At 34.6% G+C, this 23,481-nt stretch overlaps 1 protein-coding gene and 1 pseudogene across 1 annotated transcript in view; both read left to right on the top strand.

Annotated features, from left to right (window-relative positions):
* The window catches only part of FSTL5 (follistatin like 5), a 994,361-nt gene that overhangs the window by 577,799 nt on the left and 393,081 nt on the right, over positions 1-23,481 (top strand). The window lies entirely within an intron of this gene.
* LOC127540592 (complement component 1 Q subcomponent-binding protein, mitochondrial-like) lies at positions 7,968-8,779 on the top strand (annotated as a pseudogene).

Below are 23,481 nucleotides of genomic sequence, written 5' to 3'. Positions count from 1 at the left end.
TATCTTTTCCGTAAAAAAACAACTTTGTATTAAAACAAAAGAAATGTGAATACATAAATTTGTAAAAAATGAGATATTTTTTATTTAAATTAATTTTAATGTGGATTACTTATGATTACCTATTACTCCATGCTCTAGGCAATTCTCTAAGATAAAGAAGATACCTGGATACAATAGTAGAATATTTCTACCTGAGAATTCCTTACACAAATCGATAAAATCATAAATTCTTATATCTATATCTTCTACTTTAATGAAGGATCTATTAATATTTCCATTTCCATATTAACTTGTTCTTCATATGTTGAGACTTCATTTAACTCTAATCTATTGTAATCATTTTTGTCTATTACTCAGATTATTAACACTCAGTTTCCATGAAAAGTTAAAAATCATTTATTTAAGTTTATTTTATCCTGAATTGTTAAATATATTTTCATATTCTGATAAAGGCTTCATTTCTAAGATATATAGAGAACTGACTCAAATTTGTAAGAATACAAGCCATTCTCTAGTTGATAAATGGTCAAGATGAAGAAATTTTTAAAACAATTGAGTTATATGATCAAATGTTCTAAATCCTTATTGATCAGAGAAATGCAAATTAAGACAACTCTAAAGTACTACTACACACTTCTCAAATTGGCTAAGATGACAGGAAAAGATAATATTAAATGTTGGAGGGGATGTTGGAAAACTTGGACACTGGTGCATTGTTGGTGGAGTTATAAAATGATCTAATCATTCTGGAGAACAATATGGAATCATATACTCAAAGGGCTATCAAACTGTACATACCCTTTGATCCAGCATGTCTCTACTGTGCCTGTATCCCAAAGAGATCCTAAAAAAGAAAAAAGATGCACATGTGCAAAAATGTTTGTGGCGGCTCTTTTTGTAGTGATAAAGAAATGCAAACTGAGTGGATGCCCATTACTTGGAAAATGGCTGAATAATTATGGTATAGTAATATTATGGAATGTTATTGTTCTATAACAAATGATCAGCAGGATGATTTCAGAAACACCTGGAGAGACTTATGCTACTAATGCTAACTAATGCTAAGTGAAGAGAACTAAGAGAACATTATGCAGGGCAACAAGAAGAATATGTGATGATCTATTCAGATGACTATAACCCTTTCAACAGTGAAATGATTCAGGCCAATTCCAATAGACTTGTGATGGGGAATGTCATCTACATGCAGAAAGAGGACTATAGGGACTGAATGTGCATCACAACACAGAATTTTTACCTTTTTATTGTTGGTTTTTTTTTGCTTCTTGTTTTTTTTTTTTTTTTTTTTTCATTTTTTTTCTTTTCTGATCTGATTTTTTTTTGTACAGCATGACAATGACAATGTGGAAATATATGTAGAAGACCTGCACATGTTTAACATATAGTGGATTAGTTGCTATCTAGAGAAAGAGTAGAAGGGAAGGAGAAAAAAAAATTGAAACACAGGGTTTTGCAAGGGTGAATGTTGAAAACTCTCTTTGCATATATTTTGAAAATAAAAAGTTATTATTAAAAAATAATAGATATTTCCTTATAGCCATATATTAAGAAATTGTTAAAAATGCTTCTGTAATTGGGACTAATAGTCTAACTCATGTAATGTGTTCTGTGCAAATGTATGTATTTTTTGAATATATGTGATATACATATATGATTATATGATAATTTTGTATACACATCTACATACACACATGTGTAGGTGAGTATAGATAGAGATAGATATCGAAGCAAAACCACTAGTGACATGTCGAGAAAAGATCAGTCAGTTGTCCATATAATACTAGCTTACTAGTTTAAGTATTTTTACAGATGAAATAGTTTGAGCATTCATCTCTTTGAATAACAAAATATTTGAATATCTAGACTAATTCCCTTTTATAAATCCAAAGTAAATATAATCACTTAGGCTGGTATCAAGGATAGACAAGTGTGTATGCCTCCAGAATAATCTTCAGTAGTATCCGATGTTGAAATTGATGACTGTTATTAAATGGGAAGGTTTTGCTGCAGGTATTATTATATAAAGTTATAGTTAAAGTTTATGAACTACATCATACACATTTAAACTCATTTCTTCTTTTGTGTATGTGTGCTAATAAGACAGATAAAACACTTTAGACCCATTCTCATATTTGATAGCAGAGGACATCTATCTTAAAACTCAAATTTTTTCTATATATTATATGGCTAAGGTTGATTTAAAGCTTTATGTTTTATCTGGAGAAGGCCATGGAACTTTATCATATTAAGCTAGTCGAACACTCTGAGACTAAAATCAATATACTTTCACCCACAGAAAAATAAAGCAAAAGGATGGCAAACAAACATGATTTTAAAATGATTTGTGCTTAGCAAAAGCATTTAGCAAAGTTCGTCCAAAGTCCAAATCCCTCCTGGGACTGAATTCTTTGAAAATATCAGAATATATCCAGAAAACTAAGCGTATCTTTCTTGATTTTATTTGTTAAAACTAATTCTTTTCTTCGATGAATTTGTTTATTTTTAAGTCTAAAATTCCCCCCATGTGGAGAACTACTATAAGTCATGGTGTTAAAGAGTAGTCTGGGGGATAATGAACATTTAAATGACACCATGACCTAAGATTGAGGCAGGACCTAAATTCAGTTTTTCTTTAATCCATGTTCTCTTATGAGAACCTGTACAATCAAAAGAGCAGTGAATTTGAAATGGGTGTTTTCACCAAAATGAGGAATTTGGGGAAATGGACAGGTTTAGTGAAAAAATATTTAAGCTAAGAAATTTAATTAATCAAGAGCTAGTAATATTAGGTTAGTTAATTAATTAGATAAAATTAAATATCTTGTGAATTCCAAGTCTTACGAGCCCTACTTTCCCATTTTTCATATAAGTCTTGTTCTCTTCCCTTGTTCAACTTCCAATCTGGAACATCATCCCACTTAGATTTCTTTCATTCCAACTCATCCTCCATTCAGCTAGCTACCTAAGTAATCCTGACTGTGTAAACATCTGTGACTCTTCATTACCTCAAGGATCACTTATAAAACATCTGTTTAGCTACAAAAAAAAAAAAAAACAACAACAAAAAAAAATAACTTTAATAATCTGTCCTCTTTCTACTTTTTCTATCTCTTACTCTAGTCTTCTCAAATTTATTTACCTTTTACAAATTTTCCCTTGTTCATCTATAGTATCCTACTTCTTTATCTCTTCATATGACATTCATTCCACTTCCTATTCTGATGCTTTTTCCTTGAATGTGGTCTCTGCCTACATTTCCCTCCTGACCTCGTTGAATTTCTTCAAGCAGGTGCTGCTGTTAAATTGTCTCAGTCACACCAAACTCCTTGTAACTTACTTTAGGTTTTTGTTGGAAGAGATACTGGAATAACTTGCAATTTTCTTCTCTAGCTTATTTTACAGATGAGGAAACTGAGACAAACATGGCTAAATGATGTGTCCAGTATTATACAGCTAGTAAGTGTCTGAGATGGGATTAGAACTCATAAAGATAAGTCTTCCTGACTCCAGGCTCAGCACTCTATCCACCTTCCTTTAAGACTCATCTAAAATTTCACTTTCTGGAATAGGCTTTCTTCCTGCCATCCAATCAATAAGCTTCCTCAGAGATAACTTTCTAGTTACACTCTCTGTGTATTATGTATAAATGGTTATTTGCATATTGTCTCCTCTGTTAGAATAGGAACTCCTTGAGCATAAAGCAAACATTTTTGCCTTTCTATATCTAATGAATAGCACAATGCCTGACATATTAAGTCCTTAATCAATGGTTATTGATCAACAAAATTAATATGTTTCATTATTAATAAAAACCAGTAACATTAACATCATTATAAAAATGCAAACCATATTTTAGAGTATTCTTATAAGTTGTATGCCTATAGTTCAGAAAAAAAGTCTTGCTTTATGTAATTAGATGTTAACTAAATTCTACTATTGAAGGAAAAGAGATAAGTATTCAAATTTTACTTCTGGCATTATTATAAATATTCACCCAAAACAATACCTTTCAGTGAATTTCAAACATATTGTGAAATACATATTTTGTTTCTGTTTTTTTTTTCCATTTTATTTATTCTTACAATTATTGTTAATGATGTTTGAATGATGAAAGGCAACATGTTATAATGAATAAGTGTGACTTAGGAGTTAGAGAGACTGGAATAAATGTCCTGTCTCTGACACATAGGACCTTGTATGGCTCTGGCTAAATTAATTAATGTCCCAATGATGCACGCAACTAAGTAAGACAAAATTACAGATTTTAAGTACTCAACTGCATGAGTAAAGGATCTTTAAAACACTAGGAATTTCCTACATGGAAGAAAAGAAAGTCATCCTAATCCGTCATTTTCTATTTAATAATAATTAGTGATACGATTCACAATTGGTCTTTGCATAGATGTCAAAATAATATTATAAATACTATGGTGGGAACCTTTGCACCTAAGCAAACTGATCCTCAGAAAACATACACTCCTTTTTTTTTTTTTTTTTTTTTTTTTTTGCTAGTTTTATTATTAAGCTCCACCTCAAATTTGGCAGGACTTTCTAGAAAAGCCAGAGTCATCTTCACACCATGCATATGACTTTATTGGAGAACCATTAAAATTATTGATTTAAATGTCATAATGGAATTATCACCAATAATCCTGGAGTTAGTGTTTTCTAAAGAACTCTGGAGTACTAATATTTCATAGACATCCAACTCCTCTTAAAGCCCCTAGACATACCTGTTGTTGAGTTGTTGTAAGCATGAGAACATCTGGTGAAACTATACCTGTTGAGCTTAAATCACCTCAACAAGCATTACATATACTGCATAAGCCTAAACTGGCAGGATATGAAAGTCCCTCAGCAAAAGTTGGTATGAAAACATCTAAATAACACTGTTCCAAATTAAACGTTGGCGCCAGTACTTCAGGAGCAGATGGCAATAATAGAGAAAGCTGGCATGGAAAAAAAAAAGACAGAAAGAATAAAGAGAAAGTTAAAAGTCATTCCTTCCTTAAACAGAGCCTTGTGTTAACATTTCAGACAGGAAAGACTCAGATGACTTTCCAGAGTCTTTTTTGGTAATACCTTTTATTTGAAATTTTGCCCTTAGAGCTTCATAGCTTTAGCTTGGCATCTTGACATTCCTTGAAAAGCTCCCTTGGGAGGGTAATGCATACTTACGGTTATTCAGTGTGATTAAATGATTTGAAAGCAGATTTTGATTCAGAGGTGAAAGCATATCATATAACATAGTAGAGACAAGATGATCAGATTTAAAGACAGATTTTAGGTTGAGTCACTAGCTATGTAATAGCAAATATTTTCCTTCCTCATTTCTCTCATCTCTAAAATGAGTGGGATGGATTAGATGGCCTCCTAGTTGTCTCCATTATCTAAATTTACATGCTAAGAGACTTATCCTAAGAGCATGGTCTGATAAAGAGCTAGAACCAAAAACCAGATAATATTATCTTTGGTTTTTATATGGCAGTGATAGTTTGATAGGAGGAACTTAAAGCCCTTATTTTCTAAGTAAAAAGGTATAACTAAAAATTCCAGATTGATGATTTCTAACCTACAGTATTTCTGTTTTAATGTAAAGTCACCTAACATTGTATAACTATTTCAAATAAGATTAAATTTGAATTTATGATATAACTCTAATACTGGCTATGTTATGTATTGGCATGTTGACCTTGAAAAAATTACTAGACATCTTTATGCCTCAGTTTCATCATCTGTACAGAAAGTTGAACATTTAAGTGTGTGATTCTATGATCCTTTGATCTCTAAGTTGCCTTGAAGCTCTAAATTTTATGATTCCCTGGAAAAAGAAAAACAAGCAATTTTTAATATAACTAAAAATATATTTGTATGACTCCAAATTAATACAAAAATGAGTAAATAGAGAATACTTTGAATAAATTTGGGATAATGTGGAACAAGAAACAGGAGAGAAATTGGGTTAATGCAAAATGAAATGCAGATGAGTGGGCTTTTAAAAAGCTTACTATAGCAAGAAAAGATAAGGAAGGACCATTTTATCAGAATGCATTTGGGATGAGATTTGATGATGATGAGATTTCATATATATTCACAATGAAAATAACACAAAAGCAAATGGACCATTAGATAATTTGCATCCATTCAGGTCATCTCTATTTGACATTTCTTTCATCAGTTCCACCAGCAACTCCCTATTGGGCACCATCTTATGTGATTAATTTTATGCCATTTTTGTTGGCGAATATTAATATCCTAATAGATTAAGTATGTGCAATGGATTATGCCCCAATAGGTTGAGTTATGCTTACCTGCCACAGCTTCATAAGAAACTTTTATTTGCAAGCTTGGTTATTGCTGGACCTAAAATCCTAAGAGGAGAGGGAGATAATACTGGCGATTTATACATTAGAAATAATAAAATGGTCGTACATGATGAGGTAGAGTAAAAATTGATACCAATGTTTCATCTGGATTTGGTACTTATAAAATATGTATGTGTGTAATAGCTAAGATTCAAAGTTAATATTGACTTTAGTGGTAATATTTAAAAAGAAAAGTGTAAAAAACTTTGAAAGTGGGTTTGAGTTACATATGCTTTGTATAAGAGAGCTGGTCAACCAGAAAGTAGAAATACTAGCCAGGGGACTGTTGGCTTGATCAAAGAAAGCAATCCCCCCTTTTTTATTTTTTTGCTGAGGCAATTGGGGTTAAGTGACTTGCCCACGGTCACATAGCTAGGAAGTGTTAAGTGTCTAAAGTCAAATTTGAGCTCAGGTCCTCCTGACTTCAGGGCTGATGCTTTGTACACTGTTCCACCTAGCTGCCTTAAGAAAGCAATCTTTTGACAATGAGGAGAAATAAAATTTCACTTCCTGCACACACACACACACACACACACACACTCCTGTATTATCCAATATAAATGGGAATGAAATCATAAGATCCCAGAGATTTAGAAGAAATCTAAAAGATGATCTAGAACAAACATTATTTTATAGCTTATAAAGCATAGAAATTAAAATTCATGCAGCTAGTCAATAGAAGAAATGGGTCTAGAACCTATTTTGTGATCTCTTTGTGACAAAGCAATCTTTCAATGCAGTTTCACCATACTAATATTCTGTGTCCAAACTCATGCCTTCATTATGTTATCTCCCATCAAATATATATTTAGGAGTTTATTAATAATTTAGCACTATAGTCTTTAGGAAAAGATATTTTTAAAATTCATTATATGAGAAAGATTGCAAAGATTACTACAGGAAACTATTTTTATTTGAAAGTAAATAATTAACATGATCATTTCAATTTATTCTTTCTCTCTCTCTCTCTCTCTCTCTCTCTCTCTCTCTCTCTTTTTTTTTTTTAATCATTTTAGGAAGGTGAGGCAGGACAATAACATACTTGTCCATGGAATTAGTTTTACTCCCTAGTTTGCATTTTGAGTTGAAAAGAAAAAAAGAAATTAAAGAGTCTCTAATCCAGCCCTTTCTTTTTTTCTAGAAGAGGTAATTGAGGCTGCAAGGAGTTATATGACTTGTGCAAGGTCACATGGGTAATGTGGAAGAAGAAGAAATTGAATATATGTCTCATAACTTTAAATCTTGAGATATTTCAACCACAAAATATTTGAATAGCTTTTAACTCATAATTCTCCTGCTTTTACCACTGTTACTTAATTTTTATTATTACTTGCCCCTCTTCTAAAATCTCAATGAATGTCTATATATCTATGCTTATATATGTATGCCAGGAGTGAATATTACATTTTTTGAAAACTTAGTTGGGATAGATTTGCTTAATTCTTTACCTGCTTAAGAGTGAAGATTCATTTAGGCAGGGAGAAGTAGCAGGAAATGGCAGAATATGATAAAAGACATCAATGTTTCTTTTTGATTGACTTTGATCATTGACTTTGATCACCCCCTCTACATGTTTCACTCATAATCCAGCTGTTGCTTCCCCTGCTGCTGCATCCCACAGTCTTAGCCCTGCTCCCCACTGTGACCACAGCTGCCCATGCCTTCAGAAGCCTCCTAGGCAGAGGAACCAAGAGCAAGCTGGAGCCCTATGGCTCCCACCTCCTGCAGCAATCTGGAGTATGCCCTGGTTTGCTCCTGCATCTGTGGAGGTTCTGCATCAAGACCCCATATCCTGAAAAATGAAATTAAAGGAGAGGAAAATCCAAAAACACAAATATCTTTCCAAGATATCAGGAGACTGGGAACTGGCTGTGCAAGGGACAGAAGCCAAGTTTGTCTGGTGATTAGCTGGAAAAAGGATCATGGTCACATTCAATATTAACAGCATCCCACCCACATTTGACGATGAGCTATCAGAGTGACAGAAAGGACAAAAACAGCAAGAGCCTGAACTTCTGTCCCTCCAGTTTACCTTCCTGGTTGCAGGTTGTGAAGAATGATACCAAGAATAGCATTGTATTGAACCACCACTGATCCAGAGCATGAGGTTGGACAGGAAGAAGAGATAGAGAATGGCATTTTCTTCATCTGGAAAGTGTGCTTTCAGTCTACCAGTTGGTCAGACTGGAAGGATACAAACTATACTCTATGTACAGATTCCCTGAAATGGGCCCTGTATGACCATTTGGGTCTTCCTGGGTAACCGAGGGGTGAAAAATACATTAGCAGATGAACAGATCCAACTCAGCATGGCCTTAGAACACTAAGAATACATCAACTTTCTGGAAAATCTGAAAGGGTTTGTCAAGTGTCAGTCAGGAAGCTTGAGGCAGTGAGACCTTAATGTGGTCCCAGAAAGAATAGTTACCTATAAGTAATCATGAAGAAAATTTGGTAAAATACTGTCAGATATAAATTGTTTCCTAATATACTCTTATGTTCTTGCTCTTTTGCATTTCTATATCTCCACAAAATTTTGAGAAATAAAATTATTTGTACCCCTCCCCCCCAAAAAAAAAACTGACATTTTTAAACAGTTAGCTTTAAAATTAAGTAAGAATGTTAATAAAATTGGAAAATATTGTACAGTAATAACAACAATCAGTTCTAGAACACTTTAAAGTTTGCCTAGTTAGATTATGTATGTAAATGTATTTGTGTTTTTCTTTTATATATACATATATAAAACACTCATTTCTTTAAGATTTGCAAAGCAATTTATACATCTTATCTCATTTCATCTCATTATCTCATTACAATAACCTTTTGAAGATGAAAGCAGGGCACAATAACCTTCCAGCGGGAAAAAGATCCAAATTACAGGTGCCTATCAATGAGATGAATAACAAAAATTATAAGGAAAGAGTAAAACAGATTCTAATTATCCTCAATGAATTTAAGTCATCAGTGTTAAATGAATATTCTAGAAATACATTCCAAGGCATGGAAATAACTGTCACCCAGGTTTCCTGAGAAATATCAGCAGATCTTTGAGAACTTGTCAACAAGGAAAGATTTGCTACAGATTTGTGATGAGTGAGCCTTTTCCAGAAAAGGAATAGGATAGAATCTATAATGCATAGGCGATTATTCTTTAATTCTGACTCCTCAAAAAAAAAAAAAAACATTCTATAATGTATTTTGAAAAAATAGTTTGTGAATACTTAGAAAAGAAAATGGTGATCATTGAGAGTCAGAACTTTTCTTCAAGAATAAGACAAATCAGACTAACCATTGCAAATAATACAGTGCATTCCTTTTCCACTTTGTAAATACTTTTTATTTATTTTAGCTGTGCATATTTACTTACTTGAAAGTACTTAATGCTTCAGCAGCAACTATACTATGAAACAAATGGCATAGTGCATTGACAGATAGCTTCAGAGTCAGGAAGTTGTTGCTGAGCTATGTCTGACTCCTCATGACCCCATTTGGGGATTTTCTTGGCAAAATACTAAAATGATTTGCCATTTCTTTTTCTAGCTTGTTTTGCAAATGAGGAAACTTAGGGAAACAGGGGTGAGTGACAGTCAGAAAGAAGTTTACTTCCTGCCTCAACTACTCATCCCCCATCCCTCCAAAAGATATGTGGTAGCATAATTAGTAATTTAGTGGTTCTACATTTGAAGTATCAGATTCTACCTTTGATGCTTATTATCAATGTAACTTTGGAGAAGTCACTTATTGTCAGTAAACATGAGTTTCTTCTTTTTAAAATGGGGAGAAGGTATCAGATAGCAATTTATAAATTTGTGATTCCACATATTAGCTATATAATCCAGGTTCAGTCACATAAATTACTTAAATTCTTCAAGGTAATTTTCCATGAGTCGGATATTTTTTAAAACATTGCAGATGATATTGGTTAAAAACTGAAGTTAGAAAGCAGTCCATAACTCTGACAAAACACAAAAGTCATTTGAGTTTCAATAGGAATATTTGTGTCTGTATCTAGACTATAGTTCAGGTTTTTGAACATTTACTATGCCTGTAACTAATTGATTAAAAAAGCCAACAATTATCAATTTAAATAGAAACTATGACAAAGGATAGATGTCGTGGTTTATTCTTTCTGAGTAACACATTTTTAAAAATCAGATGAAAACTAAATGGTAATGTGAGGCAATGTGACATGAATATAGGGCCTGCCTCAGGGTCCGAAAGACCTAGATTCAAGTTCTGATGCCTGTGACACATATTAGCTACGTAACCACAGGCAAGACACTTAATATTACTCTTGGATCTCTCTGCCAATTAAAGCTTCAAACTACAGAGGAATTGCTGACCTACATCTGTAGATGTTCCTACATTGTTGCATCATAATAATAAAATCCCAAGTCTATACCAAAAATAAATTTAAAAATACTAATTGAAACAATGTAATGGTTAATGATTTTGTATAGGTTTATATGATGATTGAATTGCATTTGAGGAAATGCAATTAAATTATATTTAACAAGCATTTATTAAAGATTTAATATATGCATGATAAAGGAACATCCAAGTCAGTGATGTCCTAGATCTGTTTCAGTGTTTGAGTAAAGACAAGTCACTATGCTAAGTGTACTGGGGATAAAATTAGTGCAATTCAGCAACAGAAAAAAAATACATCTATTTTTAACAAGAGTACATAGAAGCTAAACTATTAAAATATTTCTACCATAAAGGCTTGTGCTTATTTTAAATTCCAAAAAGCAATAAGTTAAAATGCTGAAACTTTTAGAGTTTCAGTGCAAAAAAACCTTTTATCATTTGCCTTGATAGTGCTTTTTATATTTTGAAAAAATAGGGTAAGGCTTACAACAGAATAACCAAAAAAATCAACCAAAAATATTTCTGCCTAAAAAACAGAAATTTGGTCATAATAGTATGTAACAATCACCACAGAAACTGATCACCAGTTTAAAGAATTATACTTCTAAACCTGCAAGAGGAAAGGAAACCAAATCACTTGTTGGAAAAAATTCATCAGATTATCTCTTGATTTTGCTTGATTCTTTGTCTTCATGACACCTTAAGAAGGAAAAAAGTATAAATTGCTTCATCTGCTATTATTACAAGATGCAAATTTCCAGAGATTTATTTGTGGGGTTCACTGTAGTTCAAAAGTTATTCAAGGAGCTATCAGACTCCACTTCCAAATTGGAAGTGGGAAGATGGAAGTTGATTAAACTGGTTAAACATATGGTTGAGAAACTACTCATATCCTGAATAGTATGATAGTTTTTCTAGGAATGATTCTCTAATGTATCTCAGCACCACTGTTGCATTTATTCTCCTTGATTTTAGGTTTCATTTTGAGGAGAAAAACAAACAAACGAACCAAAAAACAACTTTTAGTGGCATGAATGGAATGCACGAATGCTAGCATCAAAATTAAAGAAGAAATAAACAAAAAAACCCCAACATATTATCTCTCTCTCTCTCTCTCTCTCTCTCTCTCTCTCTCTCTCCACCCACCCACCCACACCCACCCTTTTTATTTAGATAAGCTCTTAATCTTATTAGACATAAATCACAAATCATCACAATATTTTGAATTGGTTAGTATTCCATGCAAGTGCTTTTTGTCTTTTGTGATTCTATACCAGAGGGAAATTTGTACAAAGTTTGATGAACAAAACAGTCTCTTGTTTACAATACTTTTCTTCTAAAAAGATATCTTTGTGGGTAGAACTACCTAGTTCTGTACTTGCTATTACCACAGACTTAGTCTAATGAACTTACATCATAATTATATTATGTTTACTTTCCTCAGAGTTGAAGTAACAAGTATATGTATTAGGAGAGGTATACTACTTCCTTTACCTATTGTATTACTGGTTAATTCATTAGGACTATAATATAGAAATGAAGAGAGACTAGCAAATTAATGGCAGTATGACCAACCTACAAATAAAGAATGGTGAGTGGACATCTACTATAATTGGTATACAACATGAATTGATGGCCTCATTTTCTGAGAAATCATCAAGAATCATTGAATGGTATTTTGTAACAACCTCAAAGTATTGTGCAAATGATAGCTATTCAGAGTCCTAACCTAAAGCCCTAAACATGATTTACACTTATGGAATGATATTGATCCTTTTGAAAAACTATTTCAACAAAAATCGATTAAATGCAATTCTATTAATTTCATAAGAATTTTCAAAGAATTAGGGATCATGTTTTATTTTTTTTTAATATTCTACATAGCAATTGCTAAATAAAATAAAAATGAATTTGTGAGTAAAAAAAAAAAGCATATAAAATGGGCTCTGGATGCTTCATACCATATCTTGCTGAAACCATGATTCTTGAGTAAATTAAGAAGAAGGCTACAATATACAGGCTTTGTGCTTTTCAATCCATCATTATATATTTTTTTAAACACCAAATTAGTTTAAACTTAGTTTCCTAGTAATAGCTAATACTGGTCTGAAAAAAAAAAAAAGAATGAATAGATAGATAGATAGATAGACAGAGAAAAGCAGACATTAACAATGGATGCAGAGGTGATTGGACCTTCAAAAGAGATGACACACCTGAAAAGCAGTGGTTCTCAAACTTTTGTTCTCAGTATCTTCATGTTGTTAAAAAAAAACTATCAAGGATCTGTTCAAAGAGTTTTTGTTCACATGGGTTATATTTATAGCTATTTACTATATTAAAAATAAAAAATAATTTTGAATTTGTAGACCCTTTGAAAGGGTTTCAGAGACCCCAACAATTCTTTGGACTATACTTTGAGGACCACCATTTTATAGAACAATTTTATCTGGTTTCAGATAGATATTAATTAACCAGCAATGTTGCCACATTCCCTCCTGGACAGCATAAGAACTAAGGTATGAATATTCTTCACAAAGATTCCATAATTTCACCCAGATGCTAGGATTACCAGTCATGCCAAATTCCCAGGCCTTCAGAAAAATCTCTGACCACTGTCTCTCACAGTGTTTCTTTACCAATCTTACCTCAATCAGAGGTCTTCAGAGATCTCTGGCCACTGCCTTATCACACAGTGGTTCTAATGGTTTGTAGAGCACTGAGAACAGCTGCATGCAAATTCAAGGTCTTTATTCCACATGTTTGCTTCGTGCCATAGCTAACCTCTTGCTCACTATCTCTGTGAACTCCCTGGTAAGACCCCTAGTAAACCTTACCTACTTCCTGGTCCCCACAGCTTATATCGGTTCTATGAGGTCACATGCACAGCCAATTAGACGTCTCCTGTTGACAACACAATCTCAGTGAGACCAGAGCTTTCATTCACGCCATGGTGGTCTGTGCTGGTCACAAGAAAACCACATCCGGGGATTTCAGGATTCAAAGCCTTTGTACTTCCTGGTTGTGCCATGCAAGGCTCCTCCTCCAACCCTTATAATTCCCTTCTCTTGCATAGTGGGAACTGCTAATCACATCAAGCTAACTTTATCAACAATAACTCCCTTGATCAATGAGATTACAGAATGTATATAACAGAACAAAGGCAAACAAAAGTAAAACAGTAATAACTAGGTCCAACAGGAGCCAAAACCAAGCAAGGATAACATGGTGTTCAACCTAATCAAGAAAGTCATGTTCAGGGAGATAGGATGTCAAAAGTCTGTGGTTTCAATTGTATACACCTTTTGGTAAAGAAAGGCACAGAGGAAGGTGTATACAAGAAAAGTCATGTCCTATAGCACTACTTCACTAACTTTGGCAGGTGGAAGTGTTGGTTTTTCACCCACTAATTTAAAGGCATTTTCTATAAGTGGAAAACAGGGCGGAGCCTCTCTCCAAGCCACCATATGAATAGTAGGTAGCCATGGGAGAAGCACACAAGCCATTGTCCAGTTCTGTCAGTCTCTAGGTGTTGTACATCACCCAGGACAGTCCAATTCAGCTGCCACACTGTGTGCTGTATCTGCCGTCTCTGGTGTCACAGTCAGGAAGGATATGGCTGCCATCAGTGTCTGCTGACATCTGGCCGATCTTTCTGAGCCGTCATCATTGGCGATGCCGTTGTGTGGTCCTTCTCTTCTTGGCTCCCCAGGTCACGGATATTTCTGGGTGGGATCCACTCCTCTGCTGTTGGGTTTGCATCTGGAATGGCAAGAGCGTACCCAGGACCCCAAACCTTGACCCAACCTGGACCCTTTCATATGGCATCTAAGCCCTTCCACATCAGGAGAGAAGGCTCTTGTCCTTGTTGGCCAGTCTGTTAGTTAGCCGCGCTTTCTGCGTGTGCCAGAAGTGCATTACTGGGGTAAGACCCAAAGAATATGAAAATTGCAGGCAATTACATGTATATATTGCCATATCTTGTGCAAATCTTCTGCCTTCAGAGCCTTTTGCATTGAATTTGTCATTGCCCATTCCATTGGCATCCCATATAATCTTACTGACCAAGCCATTATTGGACAGACTATTCATATCCCCAAGTTGCTCCCATCCATACAAGATTAGGTAATTTGGGGATTTGCAAGAGATGTGGCAATACATACATATAATTGCCTGCAATTTTCATATTCTTTGTGAGATCTATTGCAAGTTTGTCTTTGAACCTAGTTCAATTCTTGACCAGCCCTACCCTACCCTCTTGACTTCCCTCACTCATTCTCCATTCAGTCTATCAAAAAAGAAAAGACATTTTCTCTGTAATAGAATATTCAAACTTTGCTGCTTTTATGGTTGGTAGAATCTTAGATTTCTGATTCTATTTACCTAATATCCTGAAAAGATCCTTTAACATTCAATAATAGATATTAGTTCATAATTCTACAAAGCGTCAAGGTCACTCTGAGAAACTTTGTACAATTCAAATGCTAAATCCTTCTGATTTCTTTGTTGATAGAGAATGAAACAATGCATAGTTTTTGACAAAACCTTTTTTTTTAAGCTATATAAACTATTTGAACAAAATTTTGTGTCATATAATTACTGAAACTAAAACAAAAGAAAAAAAAAAACCTGCAAAAAATTATCACTGCATCAAAATAGCTCCCAAAGTACATTAGGCTATATGTATAGCATAATCCCACCAAGTTCCAAGACTACCCCCCCCCCTCTCCCATACACCCTCCAACTCTGGCTTGTTCCCAGCACAGCACTGTGTCTTCTCAGGGTTTCCTTCCTAGCTTGGCAGCAATAATCCACTTGTAATACTGCTTAGAGCTACTACATAGGACTCTACGATCTGTACTGAAAACTGAAAAAAAAAAAAAAAAGAATGAATAGATAGATAGATAGACAGACAGATAGATAAATGGAGTTAGATAGATAGATGGATAAAAGAAGCTAAAGTCCAAGCACATTTCTTGGATCTCAGTAGGAGTACACTATCTCTGAGATGCTTTTTGAACTCTGAGATTCCATGAGGCTAGGAAAGAGATGGTTTTAAAACTCCTTGACTTCTTTGAAAACAGTAATTTGTCAACTTAATGTGTAATTCTCTTCTATAAATCATATTGTTCTTGAGTGGTAAACAACTGGTTCCTCCACTCAACTGGTTATCTTATGACTAAGGCCAGCTCTGAGGTAGTAAGGTGAAATGTCAGTGTTAAGAATCAGTGGCTTATGTTCTTTGAAATGTAATAGCATAGTCTTGGTAGTCAATAACTGCTTGACATTCCAGAAAGTGTCCTTGCTGCCAAGTCTAATACCTTTTTCCAGTAAGCAATAAAGTGGTTTAACAGTGCTTTTGTTTCTGGAAGAGAAACATCGTTGAAATCAAATATGCTCTAGAAGGCTTCATCCTCTTGCTTATATATAGATGTAACATGGATTGTAAGTGCCTTATGTTGGGTGAGAAAATAACACAATAGAAACTCTGGTTTCAGATTATTTTCTTTGTCACTTACACACTTGATAAGTTGACTTTTTTTTTTTTTTTTTTTTTTTTGCATTACAAGTTCCCTATATTAAATCTCTTATTCCATGCCCAGGATATCTTCGAGATTTGGCATTAAATTGGCATTAAATGTTTTTTTTTTGTTTTTGTTTTTGTTTTTTTTGCATGAGATGGTGTGAGATAAATTCATCACATCTATAATGTAGCATTTTTCAGTTCTAAGTGCAAATTCTGGGGCTTAAGTAATGGCTGTGCTATCATATTCCCTCTCCCTGCCTCCTTGAGGCCTCTTCAATAAATACCAGTGGGTCCATTATTACCTCTAGGTTCAAATAACAAAATATTTTTTTTATTTTAAAACTTTTTTATAACCCTGACCCTTGCTACTTTGTGAATTGTCTTATACTTTATTCCACATACTTAAAGATGTGGTGATACTGTATCCACTGATGTTCCTCAGATAAGACATTTCTTCCTTCAGTTCTCAGCATTTCCCTGATCTGTACTCCATATTGTGAATTCTTTCCTTTCTCATTCTCTTTTTATGTAATGGTATTAAACAAACTTGAATTTAGTCACGAGAAATCCTAATTCTTGAGTCATTTTCAGTCCTAGATTTTGTGCTTATCACTCTTTCCAATATAAGAGTTATTTACTTAGGATCTTTTGCTCATGATTAGTACTATGGATAAAAGCATACTAGAATTTCATTCTTTACTCTGCCTTTTGATGGCATAAGATAAACTTTTATTCAGCACTGATTGTGTTGTATATTATTTGTCTGAAATCTCCATCTCAAAAGGGATACAATATTATGATTATAGGTTCAGATTAATTTCTAAAAAAATAAAAAGACCATCTTTCCTTGCTTCCAGTCTTCTTCATGTTTAACTAAAGTTAATTGAAAATTAAGAGACTGGTTGAAGACATGCATACACACACACACACACACACACACACACACACACATACACATACACACACCACACTTTTCTTCATAAGACATAGAGCAAAAGAGATATTATAAAATTTATTTTTTTGAAAATTGTCTAGCTCCAAGAAACACTATATATATATGTATATATATATATATATATATATATATATATGTGTGTGTGTGTGTGTGTGTGTGTGTGTATAAAAATCATTCAATAATAATGTACAACATCTGATTCTTGGGAAGTTTTCATTTGTTACTTCCAAGAATCTGTACTGTCATCTGGATACTCCCCCCCCACCCCCACCCTGTTTCTGCAACCACCTCTTCACCTCTGGTCAAAAAATTTCACTGCCTAAGGACTAACCTTATAGTGATCAACCTCCGTGAAAGAGGCCAGACTGTTTCTTAAGGGGCAAAATGAAAATATGTACAAAAAAAGTTAGATATAAAAGATCACAGAAGAAGCAAATTAGAGATTTTTCAATAGCTTTTAGATCTACAGATAGAGGAAAAATCCATGAACATATTTTCTTCATGCTTGTAGGAACTTCCAGAGCTACTACTTGATAGTATTGTGCTAGAGGCTTTTTCATGATTGAATTAAGCATTTCAATAGGATCTTGGTAGAGATTTTATGAATTCCAGTGTTACACAAATAAATAGTAAAGATGGGAAATTCAAACATCATTAATGTTTGGGATTGAGATTTTTTGCAACATGATACATTTAAATATTTTTTTTCTGATTTGAAAAAACTTAGAAGTTTATACCAATTAAAGAAAACACTATTAAGATAGGCTTCAGAGGAAGGTAGAAAGTTTCCTTATTAAACAGAATTATTTTTTGAATACCATCTGAAGACTAAGCATCAGAAATGGACTACCCTTTCCTCTAAGATTTTTGGAAAGTCATAAGTATAAATGTGTTGGACAATGATCCTTACCCAAATTAAAATCAGAGACCCTTAAAGTGAAAAGCAAAAAAAAGGATTTATTACAATTTTGAAAGGGCAACTCCTAAGAGACAAGGTATCAGTAGAGGAGTACAATGTACAAACATAGGATTATATAGACCCTAACACAGAACTCCCCCACTTCCTTCTGACTGGGTAAATAAGTTCTTATTTACCCAGAAACTAAATATTGACCCCATAACATATTTTACCATATTAAATAATTAAATGCTAATGAAATGTGGTGATGGTAATAGGGAAACGGGAGGGAAAAGATAATCAAACACCTGCAGCTTTTTAGCCATGTCTCAACTTATTATTGCAAAGTCTCAAGTTCACAATCAGAGCATAAGTTGAGGTCACATTCTTATGATATAATTGTGCTCATAACTTCTACTGACCACTTGCCCTGACTACAGAAATTTGCAATAAGATGAAAAAACAAGGACATGATTATAATCAAAAACTGGTCCTCAGGCCTCAGCCTGAGAGCACATACTTGACAGTATAAAGTATCCTTAGCTCAGTTTGACTTCAGGTAATTGTATGCAATAAAAATTCCACCTTTTAGCCAGAGTCAGGAATAATCAGGTGGTTTCTTATTCAAAGGAATGCTACTGGAAAACTGAGTCAGATTTCATAAAACAGATTCCACAAGCCTCTCCAAGGAAGAGAAGAATGGAAAATCCCAGAGAGGATTAGGTTTTTTTGTTTGTTTGTTTTGTTTTGTTTTTCTTTTGCATTTTTTCTGCAAGCCTCAGGTTCAGACCCTCAGAAGGCTTTTAGTCATATAAATTAAATCTACAAATACAATAGACTAACTCAAATTAGCTGAAGGACAGACAGTGTCAAGCAACTTAATGATTAGTCTAAAACCCCAGAATCTGTTAAAATGTTTTTAACAGTTCTATACCTTAAACTAAAATTTCTGAAGACCCAAATTGGCCAGTTGTAAGTCCCCAGAAATGTCAGTTATTTTTTTTTTTTCCATTTTGATGTAGCACTTAAGCTATCTTAACTATCTCAGAAGCAGTCCTTCCTCTCTCTAGCTAAAAGCTATTTTCATAAATCCAATTATATACAAAACAAGCACTTTTAAGTCACAAATGGTCAGATCTTTTCCTTTGTAATTCAGCTGACTGAGAGAAATATAGAAGACAAAAACACAGGCTCATACACAAACACAAACTGCTTTGCTAAATCAATCAAGCTCTCTTTCTAAGCCCCTCCTGGGGTAAAGGCAGGGAGGGGAGTTCTAGAATTGCAGCCAAAGAAGCTGGCAGGCTAGGCATGGAAGACTTCTTTGAATTTACACCCCTCCTCCCCCAGGAGGGGAAGGGAAAGGGAAATCTGCAGTTTCTCCAAGTAGAGTGCCTGCCCAAATAAAATAAAATAACAGTATTTAATCTCTATACATTTTGGTACTACATCCCAATTCTTCCTAAAAGGCTATCTTTCAGGACACTAGATTTTTTTTTAAGTTATTTTTAATACACATTGTGTTATGAATCATGTTGGGAGAGAAAAATCATAGCAAAAGGGAAAATCATAGTAGAGATTAAAAAAAAAAAACTGAAAAAAGAAGTGAACATAGCATGTGTTGATTTACATTCATTTACCTTAGTTCTTTTTCTGGGTACAGGTGACATTTTCTGTCCAAATTCTATTAGATCACTGAATCACTGAGAACCAAGTCTTTCATACACATTCTTACTATTATTGTGTACAATATACTCCTGATTCTTCTTCTTCTTCTTCTTCTTTTTTTTTTAATCAAATAGTGAGTTCTTATTACAACACTGGGAGCTTGGGCATTTATCAAATACTAAATTGCTATAGGCCTTGATTATTGTATCACATGTATTTAATCTATTCCACCAATCCACTGTTCTATTTCTTAGCCAGTACCAAGTATTTAAGATTACTGCTGCTTTAAAATATGGTGTTAGGTTTGGTAATGTAATGCCAGAGAAACTGAGGCAAGATAGAGATTAGAGAGTATTTAATAACTTATTTAAAAGGGAGAGATATACTGGGACCAAATGGATCCATGGTTTGGTTCCCAGGGCTGAATGAGATTATTGTCTCCAAGAATCCAGCAAACAATGACATATATACACGTGACTCAGACTAGGGGGTAGACTGAGTCAGGGTGCTGAGAGCGGGAATGATAATTGATTTCGACTCAATAAATCATGGTTCTACTTCATGAATACCTTATGCTTCCCATCCACCTAAACCTTAGCCTTCTTCTTAGCACTTGCAGGAGTCCTAGTCTATCGATCACACCTAATATCTAGACTCTGACAGGGTGGGGTGAGCCTCTGGAGAGGGGGATGACATAGGAGATAGGATGACATAATGGGGAGAGGAACTCCAGAGATGGGGAGAGACATCTTTATAAGACAGTATCTGATATTCTGATAGCTTGGGATGGGGAGAGGTGTGATGTTCTCTTCTTTTCTAGAATGGTTCTCTCTGGGAACAGGTTTCTTGGGGAGGTTTTCTAGAGGCAGTCTTACTTCAGTTCCAAGTAATAATCACTCCAAATGCAGCCAGGAGTTAAAATCCAATCTTTTATTGTCTCTTCCAAAAAAGCCCAGTTAGCTTTCTTTGGTTCTGAGAGCTCTTTTTGCTAGCTTCAGCCTCCAGGTCTCTCTGAATCTTGATTCTACTCCTCCAAATGCTTCGTTCTGCCTCACTGCAGTCTTTAGCTTGTCAGTCTTTCAAACTCACTGACTTGTGGCTTTCAATCTTTTTCAACTGACTCCTCCTGACTGAGTCCAGCTTTTTATGTTTCTTTAGAGTGTAAACTCAAAGATTGACTCCTCCTCCGAGAATGGGATTATGGAGGTGTGAATTCACAAAGTTACAAAGTTAACTTTGTCAATCTCCTGTACTTGTGAACTCCAATGTGTGACCTCTAATGTGTAAACTCTTAAACATTGTTTCTATCAATTCTAATGACTTAACACTTTGTAAGGATTTCAACAGAGAGGCATTCTGATATTCTAAAACATAAGATGTTCTATCCTTATCAAATATTCTAATAAAGAGGGAGGGATGATTTCACAGGACTTTAACAGACTATTATAAACTGAAACAGAACAATTAGGGAAACCGAGTCAGGAAAATTAGAGTAATTGAGTCAGGACAATAAAAGAGAACTGTGGCACAACAGTACTGCTAACCCACCAGTCTTGTAATTTTTCTTTTCATTAATTCCCTTGATATTCTTGACATTTTTTTCTTCCAGATGAATTTTGTTCTTATTTTTTCTAGTTCTATAAAATAATATTTTGGCAGTTTGATTGGTATAGCATTGAACAAGCAGAACAATTTAGGCAATTATTTTTTTCCTTTCCTTTTCCAAGCTGTTGATTCTCTTATGCAAACCTCTCATTTTTTTTTCTAACTCTCTTGCTTGCTTTTTCAAGTCTTTTATGAGCACTTCCAAGAAGCCTCTTTGGGTTTGAGACCAATTCATATCACTATTTGAGATTTCCTCTGTGGACATTCTATCTTCGTCTGAGTTTGTGTTTTTGGTCTGCCCTGGCACCATAGTAACTTTCTATGGTCAAGGTTCTTTTCTATTTCTTGTTCATTTTCTTTAATTTTCTTTTGATATTCTCTCTCTCTCTCTCTCTCTCTCTCTCTCTCTCTCTCTCTTCTTTTTTAATTTTTATGATTGAGTTCTGTTCTTGTGGTAAAGGGGGCACTGTCCCAAGCTTCTTGTGCAGCTCTGAGACTTGGCTTTGAGCACAGTGCTCTCTTTTGTTTGTAGAGGATAGTTTTGCCTGATCTTTCCAGGAAACAACCTGGTTTCCCAGAGTTTGTATGCCTTTTGAGCCACCCTATTAATTTCCTCCTCTACTGAGCCAGGATTGAGGGTCTTAGCTGCTGATTTGCTGTGATTAAGACCCTCTCACTGCCTTTCCCAGAATTTATGAGCTGAGCTGGATACCCTTTTCACCCCAGTGAGACTGACTTTTCGTGAATTTTTTTTCCAATATATCCTGGGCTGAGGAATGCTTTCATTCCTTCAGATTTTGTTTAGAAACTTGGTTTATTGTGGTTTTACAAGGAAACTGGGAGAGCTGGAGCAGCTTCCTGACTTTATTCTGCCATCTTGGCTCCATCCCAACATTTTTTAGAGGCAGGTACCTTAGATTGTTCTTTTCCCATGTTTAACTGTTCTGTTTAATGGAAGGCTCACCAGAACTTACCAAAGGGAAATTGAAGCCTTTTATGGACTCTAATCACTTAAAGACTTCCAATCCCAATCCCAGTCACCGGGTTGGCTGACTAGTTCTTGGCAAAGGAAAAGTCCTCTTAATCATTCCCCCCCTCACCAGTTCTTGCTCATTTGGCTCTGCTATACAACTTATCTGGCTGATTTAAAACTTTTCTCAGATGGCTTATCTCCTGAGCCAAATTAATCGTCTATCTTCTATAGCCCATTTCCATTTTTTGCTTTCTTCAAGTGTCTCTCTTCAAGAATTTACCTTATAAGGGTTCCCAAACTGAGTCTAAGGTGCACTGGAGTATACTCTCGAGGGTGCCTGACCAAGGATTCAGTAGAGAAAAGACCCCTCATGAACAGGAAACATCCCAGAATGAGTTCCCAAAACTTTGTGGAATAGTAACCCTTACCCAAATTAAAATCAGAGACTCTCAAGAGAAAAAGTAGAAAAGGATTTATTACAATCTTGTGAGAAAGGGCAATCCCTAATAGACAAGTTATCAGTGGAGGAGTACAAATGCAAACTGCAGACACAGGATTATAGAGACCCTAACCAGAAGCCCCCACACTCACCCCTTCTGACCTTTTCTCCCATTGGTTGGTCAGTTCTAATTCACTCAGATACTACATATTGATCCCAGAACACACTTTGCTATATTAAGTACTTAAATGCTAATGACAAGGTGTCGGTGATGGGAGAGAGAAGAAAATAAGTGAATACCTGCTGTTTTTAGCTATAGCTCAACTTGTTGTTGCAGTCTCAAGTCACAATTAGGGCAGAGATGAAGGCCATCTTCTTATAAGAGGTTTTCAGTCAGTTTATCCCATTCATAAACTTCCTTCTCCACATCAAAACCTACTTATAAAGTATGTTAGTGGGAGACTCTCTGAGTAAAAAAATGGAGCCAAATGGACCAACAGGAAAAGATATCACATTTAGAACTGGAAGTCATTTTAGAGATGCTCCAAGAATTCTTTGTGGTAGATTCTCGACCTGTGATGATCAAACCCATGTCAAATAGTGTAAGGAAATTATTAAAATGATCACTATAGTACAGCATTTACAAGTCAACTTAAAATTTG

Source organism: Antechinus flavipes, chromosome 6 (assembly GCF_016432865.1).
Source record: "Antechinus flavipes isolate AdamAnt ecotype Samford, QLD, Australia chromosome 6, AdamAnt_v2, whole genome shotgun sequence".
NCBI classification, from domain to species: Eukaryota; Metazoa; Chordata; class Mammalia; order Dasyuromorphia; family Dasyuridae; genus Antechinus; species Antechinus flavipes.
Note: the sequence above shows the minus strand (reverse complement) of the source record. Positions and strands in the feature narration are given on the sequence as shown.